Genomic DNA, 8708 nt, shown 5'->3' with positions numbered 1-8708 from the left:
ACACCAAGTGTGCCCCAGAAGTGGATTTCTGTACTATTTACACTTAGTTACTCATTTTCTGTAAACCTAGTTTATTAGTTTAGTATAAATAGCACTTTTTACTATTGTATTCATATCTTTAGATCATTTTTGAAACTATCTTAGGATCACTTTTGATCTCTTGATCACATTTTTGGGGGCTGGCCATTCGGCCATGCCTGGACCTTCATCACTTATGTATTTTCATTTTTCAACGGTGGAGTTTCTACACCTCATAGATTAAAGTGTGGAGCTCTACTGTTCCTCATGAATTAATGCAAAGTACTATTGTTTTTTCTATTCAATTTAATCTTATTCTTATTCTAAGATATTCACTCGTACTTCAACCTGATGGATGTGATGATCCGTGACACTCATCATCATCCTCCCTTATGAACGCGTGCCTGACAACCACCTCTGTTCTATCTGTAAGAGCTTGAGTGTGTATCTCTTGGCCTCCTGGTTCACGATGCATTTTTTCCTCTCCTAACAATAGAGCCTTCCATTCCGTGAGATCAGAGTCTTCGTGGTATAAGCTAGAATCAATTGGCAGCATTCTTGAGATCCGAAAAGTATAAACCTTGTCTGTGATATTCCGAGTAGGATATGGGATGGGATGACTGTGAGAGCTTCAAACTCGTGACTATTGGGCACAGTGACAGTGTGCAAAAGAATAAATGTATTCTATTCCGGCACAATCGAGAACCGACAGCTGATTAGACATGCGAGAAACCGTAGCAGACATGTTTTCACTGAGAGGACGGATGGTAGCCATTGACAACAGTGATCCACCAACATACAGCTTGCCATGGAAGGGAGTACGCATGATTGGATGAGGACAATAGGAAAGCAGAGGCTCAGAGGGAGCAAAGCATCTCTATACGCTTATCTGAAATTCCCACCAATGAATTGCATAAGTATCTCTATCCTATTTTATGTTTTATTTCGTTTTTAATCATCAAAACCTCATAACCATCTGAATTCGCCTAACTGAGATTTACAAGATAACCATAGCTTGCTTCAAGCCGACAATCTCCGTGGGATCAACCCTTACTCACGTAAGGTATTACTTGGACGACCCAGTGCACTTGCTGGTTAATTGTGCAGAGTTGTAAAAAGTGTGATCACAATTTCATGTACCAAGTTTTTGGCGCCGTTGCCGGGGATTGTTCAAGGTTGGACAACTGACGGTTCATCTTGTTGTTTAGATTAGGTAATTTTCTTCTTGTTTCAACCTTTATTTTATTTTCAAAAATTTTTCAAAAATCTTTCAAAAAAATTTTTTCTCTTCTTTTTCGTCTTTCCAAAAAATATTTTGGAAAAATTACAAAATTTTTTTTTATAAAATCATAAAATCAAAAATATTTTGTGTTTCTTGTTTGAGTCTAGTGTCAAATTTTAAGTTTGGTGTCAATTGCATGTTTTTATTTTTCTAGCATTTTTTGAAAATTCATGCATGTCTTCTTCATGATCTTCAAGTTGTTCTTGATGATTGTCTTGGTTTGATCTTGTGATTTTCTTGTTTTGTGTCTTTTCTTGTTTTTCATATGCATTTTCGAATTTTTAGAGTCAAAAGTTTAAAAATTTCTAAGTTTGGTGTCTTGCATGTGTTTCTTTTCTTAAAATTTTTTCCAAAATAAGTTCTTGATGTTCATCATAATCTTCAAAGTGTTCTTGGTGTTCATCTTGACATTCAAAGTGTTCTTGCATATTTTCTTTGTTTTGATATTAAATTTTCATGTCTTGAGTCATTTTGTTGTTTTTCTCTTTCCTCATTAAAATTCAAAAATTCAAAAAATCAAAAAAATACATTTTCCTTATTTTTCTCATAATTTTCAAAATTTTTGGGTTGACTTAGTCAAAAATTTTAAAAACTTAGTTATTTCTTATTAAGTCAAGTCAAAATTTCAATTTAAAAATTCTATCTTTTCAAAATTTTTTCAAAAATCAAATCTTTTTTTATTTCATATTTTTTTCTAAAATTTTTTTTTAAAAAATTGATTTTCAAAATCTTATTTTTATTTCATATTTTCGAAAACCTTGCTAACAATTAAGGATTTGATTCAAAAAAATTCAAGTTTGTTACTTTCTTGTTAAGAAAGGTTCAATCTTTAAATTCTAGAATCATATCTTTTAGTTTCTTGTTAGTCAAGTCATCAATTTTAAAAATCAAATCTTTTTCAATAATATCTTTTTAAATTTTGATTTCAAAATCCTTTTTTTTTTCCAACTTCTTATCTTTTCAAAATTTATTTTCAAATCTTTTTCAACTAATTACTATTTCTTATCTTTTTCAAAACCACCTAACCACTTTTCAACTTCCAATTTTTGAAAATTACCAACCACTTTTTCAAAAAATTTTTTATTTAACTAATTGTCTTAAATTCTAATTTTATTTTATTTCTTTTTTTTAATTTTCGAATTTACCTCTCTCATCTCTTTCTATTTATTTATTTATTTACTAACACTTATCTCCTTCTTGAAATTTGAACCCTCTCTCCCTCTCTATGTTCGAATTCTCTTTATTTTCTCTCTACCTCATTCTCTTCTTCTCTTCTTCTACTCACATAAAGGAATCTCTATACTGTGACATAGATGATTTCTCTTCTTTTCTGTTCTCTTTTTTTTTTCATATGAGCAGGAACAGGGATAAAGACATTCTAGTTGAAGCTGATCCTGAACCTGAAAGGACTCTGAAGAGGAAGGTAAGAGAAGCTAAAGCACAACTCTCTGGAGAGGACCTGACAGAAATTTTCGAAAAAGAAGAAGACATGGCAGCCGAAAATAATAACAACAATGCAAGGAAGATGCTTGGTGACTATGCTGCACCAACTTCCAAACTTTTATGGAAGAAACATCTCAATTCCTGCCATTGGAGCAAACAACTTTGAGCTTAAGCCTCAATTAGTTTCTCTAATGCAGTAGAACTGCAAGTTTCATGGACTTCCATCAGAAGATCCTCGTCAGTTCTTATCTGAATTCTTGCAGATCTGTGATACTGTTAAGACCAATGGGGTTGATTCCGAGGTCTACAGACTTATGCTTTTTCCCTTTGCTGTAAGAGACAAAGCTAGGACATGGTTGGACTCACAACCTAGAGAAAGCTTGAACTCTTGGGACAAGCTGGTCAATGCTTTCTTGACCAAATTTTTTCCACCTCAAAAGATGAGTAAGCTCAGAGTGGATGTCCAAACCTTCAGACAGAAGGAAGGTGAATTCCTCTATGAAGCTTGGGAAAGATATAAGCAATTAACCAAAAGGTGTCCTTCTGACATGTTTCCAGAGTGAAGCATCATATGTATATTCTATAATGGTCTGTTTGAGTTATCTAAGATGTCATTGGACCACTCTGCTGGTGGATTTCTTCATCTAAAAATGCTTGCAGAAGCCCAGGAACTCATTGAAATGGTTGCAAATAACCAATTCATGTATACTTCTAAGAGAAATCTTGTGAATAATGGGGTGACTCAGAAGAAAGGAGTTCTTGAGGTTGACACTCTGAATGCCATATTGGCTCAGAACAAAATATTGAATCAACAAGTCAATATGATTTCTCAGAATCTGACTGGATTTCAAGCTGTATCCGGCAGTGCTAAAGAAGCCTCCTCTGAAGAAGAAGCTTATGACCCTAAGAATCCTGCAATGGAAGAGGTGAATTACATGGGAGAAGCCTATGGAAACACCTATAATCTTTCATGGAGAAATCACCCAAATTTTTCATGGAAGGATCCACAAAAGCCTCAATAAGGCTTCAATAACAATAATGGTGGGAGAAATAGGTTTGGCAATAGCAAACATTTTCCATCATCTTCTCAGCAACAGATAGAGAATTCTGAGCAGAGCCTCTCTGGCTTAGCAAACATAGTCTCTGATCTATCCAAGACCACTCTCAGTTTTATGACTAAGGCACGGTCCTCCATCAGAAATTTGGAGGCATAAGTGGGTCAGCTGAGTAAAAGAGTTACTGAAACTCCTCCTAGCACTTTGGTGCATGAAAATTACACTCACACTATGTAATTCCGCACAACTAACCAGCAAGTGTACTGGGTCGTCCAAGTAATATCTTACATGAGTAAGGGTCGAATCCCACGGAGATTGTTGGCTTGAAGCAAGCTATGGTTATCTTATTATTCTTAGTCAGGATACCAAGAGGGTTCTTTAGTTTTGATTGTAAAAAGTGAAAGGGCATAAAATAAGTAATTGTTACGTAATAATAGAGAATATGTTGGAGTTTTGGAGATGCTTTGTCTTCTGAATCCCTGCAACATAATACTTTCTTACTTTCAAACATGCAAGGCTCCTTCCATGGCAAGCTGTATGTAGGGCGTCACCGTTGTTAATGGCTACTTCCCATCCTCTTAGTGAAAATAGTCCAAATGCTCTGTCACAGCATGGCTAATCATCTGTCGGTTCTCGATCATGTTGAAATAGGATCCATTGATCCTTTTGCGTTTGTCACTACGCCCAACACTTGCGAGTTTGAAGCTCGTCACAGCCATCCAATCCCTGAATCCTACTTGGAATACCACAGACAAGGTTTAGACTTTCTGGATTCTCAAGGATGCTACCAATGGATTCTAGCTTATACCATGAAGACTCTGATTAAAGAATTCAAGAGATATTTATTCAATCGAAGGTAAAACGGAGGCGGTTGTCAGGTGGTGCACGAAATTGTGATCATCAATGGCGCCATCAACATGGTACGCTCAATTGTAATCTCAACTCTTTATCACAACTTCGCACAACTAACCAGCAAGTGCACTGGGTCGTCCAAGTAATAAACCTTACGCGAGTAAGGGTCGATCCCACGGAGATTGTTGGTATGAAGCAAGCTATGGTCATCTTGTAAATCTTAGTCAGGCAAACTCAAATGGTTATGGATGATGTATGAATAAAACATAAAGATAAAGATAGAGATACTTATGTAATTCATTGGTGAGAATTTCAGATAAGCGTATGGAGATGCTTTGTCCCTTCCGTCTCTCTGCTTTCCTACTGTCTTCATCCAATCCTTCTTACTCCTTTCCATGGCAAGCTGTATGTAGGGTTTCACCATTGTCAGTGGCTACCTCCCATCCTCTCAGTGAAAATGTTCAACGCACCCTGTCATGGCACGGCTATTCAGCTGTCGGTTTTCGATCATGTCGGAATAGAATCCAGTGATTCTTTTGCGTCTGTCACTAACGCCCCACAATCGCGAGTTTGAAGCTCGTCACAGTCATTCAATCATTGAATCCTACTCAGAATACCACAGACAAGGTTTAGACCTTCCGGATTCTCTTGAATGCCGCCATCAATTCTAGCTTATACCACGAAGATTCCGATTAAGGGATCCAAGAGATAAACATTCAAGCCTTGTTTGCTTGTAGAACAGAAGTGGTTGTCAGGCACTCGTTCATAAGTGAGAATGATGATGAGTGTCACATAATCATCACATTCATCATATTCTTGGGTGCAAATGAATATCTTAGACAAAGAATAAGCTGAATTGAATAGAAGAACAATAGTAATTACATTAATACTCGAGGTACAGCAGAGCTCCACACCTTAATCTATGGTGTGTAGAAACTCCACTGTTGAAAATACATAAGAACAAGGTCTAGGCATGGCCGAGAGGCCAGCCCCCAAAACGTGATCAAAAGATGCAAAGATCTCCAGATGATCTAAGATCCAAAGATGAAAATACAATAGTAAAAGGTCCTATTTGTAGAGAACTAGTAGGCTAGGGTTTACAGAAATGAGTAAATGACATAAAAATCCACTTCCGGGCTTACTTGGTGTGTGCTTGCGCTGAGCATTGAAGCATTTTCGTGTAGAGACTTCTCTTGGAGTTAAACGCCAGCTTTTGTGCCAGTTTGGGCGTTTAACTCCCATTCTTGTGCCAGTTTCGGCGTTTAACGCCGGGCAGTTTTGAGCTGATTTGGAACGCCAGTTTGGGCCATCAAATCTCAGGCAAAGTATGGATTATTATACATTTCTGGAAAGCCCAGGATGTCTACTTTCCAACGCCAATAAGAGCGTGCCAATTGGGCTTCTGTAGCTCCGGAAAATCCACTTCGAGTGCAGGGAGGTCAGAATCCAACAGCATCTGCAGTCCTTTTCAGTCTCTGAATCAGATTTTTGCTCATGTCCCTCAATTTCAGCAAGAAAATACCTGAAATCACAGAAAAACACACAAACTCATAGTAAAATCCAGAAAAGTGAATTTTAACTAAAAACTAATAAAAATATACTAAAAACTAACTAAAACATACTAAAAACATACTAAAAACAATGCCAAAAAGCGTATAAATTATCCGCTCATCACAACACCAAACTTAAATTGTTGCTTGTCCCCAAGCAACTGAAAATCAAATAAGATAAAAAGAAGAGAATATACTATAGACTCCAAATTATCAATGAAACTTAGCTCCAATTAGATGAGCGGGACTAGTAGCTTTTTGCCTCCGAACAGTTTTGGCATCTCACTTTATCCTTTGAAATTCAGAATGATTGGCTTCTTTAGGAACTCAGAATCCAGATAGTGTTATTGATTCTCCTAGTTAAGTATGATGATTCTTGAACACAGCTACTTTATGAGTCTTGGCCGTGGCCCAAAGCACTCCGTCTTCCAGTATTACCACCGGATACATACATGCCACAGACACATAACTGGGTGAACCTTTTCAGATTGTGACTCAGCTTTGCTAGAGTCCCCAATTAGAGGTGTCCAGGGTTCTTAAGCACACTCTTTTTGCCTTGGATCACAACTTTATTTTTTTCTTTTTCTTCTCTTTTTTTTCGTTTTTCTCCTTTTTTCTCTCTTTTTTTTGTATTCACTGCTTTTTCTTGCTTCAAGAATCATTTTTATGATTTTTCAGATCCTCAGTAACATGTCTCCTTTTTCATCATTCTTTCAAGAGCAAACAATTTTAACATTCATGAACAACAAATTCAAAAGACATATGCACTGTTCAAGCATACATTCAGAAAACAAAAAGTATTGTCACCACATCAAAATAATTAAGCTAGTTTCAAGGATGAATTCGAAATCATGTACTTCTTGTTCTTTTGTAATTAAAACATTTTTCATTTAAGAAAGGTGATAGATTCATATGACATTCATAACTTTAAGGCATAGACACTTAGACACTAATGATCATAAGACACAAACATAGATAAATATAAGCATAAAAATTCGAAAAACAGAAAATAAAGAACAAGGAGATTAAAGAACGGGTCCACCTTAGTGATGGCGGCTTGTTCTTCATTTTGAAGATCTTATGGAGTGCTTGAGCTCCTCAATATCTCTTCCTTGCCTTTGTTGCTCCTCTCTCAAGATTCTTTGATCTTCTCTAATTTCATGGAGGAGAATGGACTGTTCTTGGTGCTCCACCCTTAGTTGTCCCATGTTGGAACTCAATTCTCCTAGGGAGGTGTTGATTTGCTCCCAATAGTTTTGTGGAGGAAAGTGCATCCCTTGAGGCATCTCAGGGATTTCATGATGAGGAATTTCCTCATGTCCATGAGTGGGATCTCTTGTTTGCTCCATCCTCTTCTTAGTGGTATCCATGAGGACTTGGTCCGACCTTTGATCAAAGTTGACCCTTTTTGAGTTTGAAAGGGACCTCAAGGATCACTTTCTTCAAGGCCACAACTTCATAGAAGTGGTCTTGATGCACCCTTGAGATGAATCTCTCCATCTTCCATGACTCAGAGGTGAAAGCTTTTGCCTTCCCTTTCCTCTTTCTAGAGGTTTCTCCGGCCTTGGATGCCATAAATGGTTATGGAAAAACAAAAAGCAATGCTTTTACCACACCAAACTTAAAAGGTTTGCTCGTCCTCGAGCAAAAGAAGAAATAAGAGAGTAGAAGAAGAAGAAACAGAGGAGATGGGGATGGCTTTGTGGTTCGGCCAAAGGGGAAGAAGTAGTGTTTAGGTTGTGTGAAAATGAAGGAGTGAAGATGGGTTTATATAGGAGTAGAGAGAGGGGTAGGGTTCAGTCATGTATGGGTGAGTTTGGGAGGGAAAGTGGTTTGAATTTGAATGGTTAGGTAGATGGGGTTTTATGAAGGATGGATGTGAGTGGTGAAGAGAAAGATGGGATTTGATAGGTTAAGGGTTTTTGGGGAAGAGGTGTTGAGGTGATTGGTGAATGGGTGAAGAAGAGAGAGAGTGGTGGGGTAGGTGGGGATCCTGTGGAGTCCACAGATCCTGAGGTGTCAAGGAAAAGTCATCCCTGCACCAAGTGGCGAGCAAAATTGCTCATTGTGCCAATTCTGGCGTTAAACGCCGGGCTGGTGCCCATTTCTGGCGTTTAACGCCAACTTATTGCCTTTCCTGGCGTTTAACGCCAGTCTGGTGCCCCTTTCTGGCGTTAAACGCCCATTTGCTGCCCTTACTGGCGTTTAAACGCCAGCAAGGTCTTCCTCCAGGGTGTGCTATTTTTCTTTCTGTTTTTTATTCTGTTTTTGCTTTTTCAATTGATTTTGTGACTTCTCATGATCATCAACCTACAGAAAACATAAAATAACAAAGGAAAATAGATAAAATATAACATTGGGTTGCCTCCCAACAAGCGCTTCTTTAATGTCAGTAGCTTGACAGTGGGCTCTCATGGAGCCTCACATATGCTCAAAGCAATGTTGGAACCTCCCAACACCAAACTTAGAGTTTGAATGTGGGGGTTCAACACAAAACTTAGAAGTTGG

General features: G+C 37.6%; 1 non-coding gene across 1 annotated transcript; it reads right to left on the bottom strand.

The window, feature by feature from the left end:
* Positions 1-3189: 3189 nt before the first annotated feature.
* On the bottom strand, positions 3190-3293 carry LOC112715620 (small nucleolar RNA R71). The gene has a single exon (XR_003159871.1). It is a non-coding gene; the product is annotated as a small nucleolar RNA R71 (small nucleolar RNA).
* Between the last annotated feature and the right edge of the window lie 5415 nt (positions 3294-8708).

This window comes from Arachis hypogaea, chromosome 1 (assembly GCF_003086295.3).
Source record: "Arachis hypogaea cultivar Tifrunner chromosome 1, arahy.Tifrunner.gnm2.J5K5, whole genome shotgun sequence".
Lineage (NCBI taxonomy): Eukaryota > Viridiplantae > Streptophyta > Magnoliopsida > Fabales > Fabaceae > Arachis > Arachis hypogaea.
The sequence above is the reverse complement of the archived record's forward strand: the minus strand, read 5'-3'. Positions and strand labels throughout refer to the sequence as shown.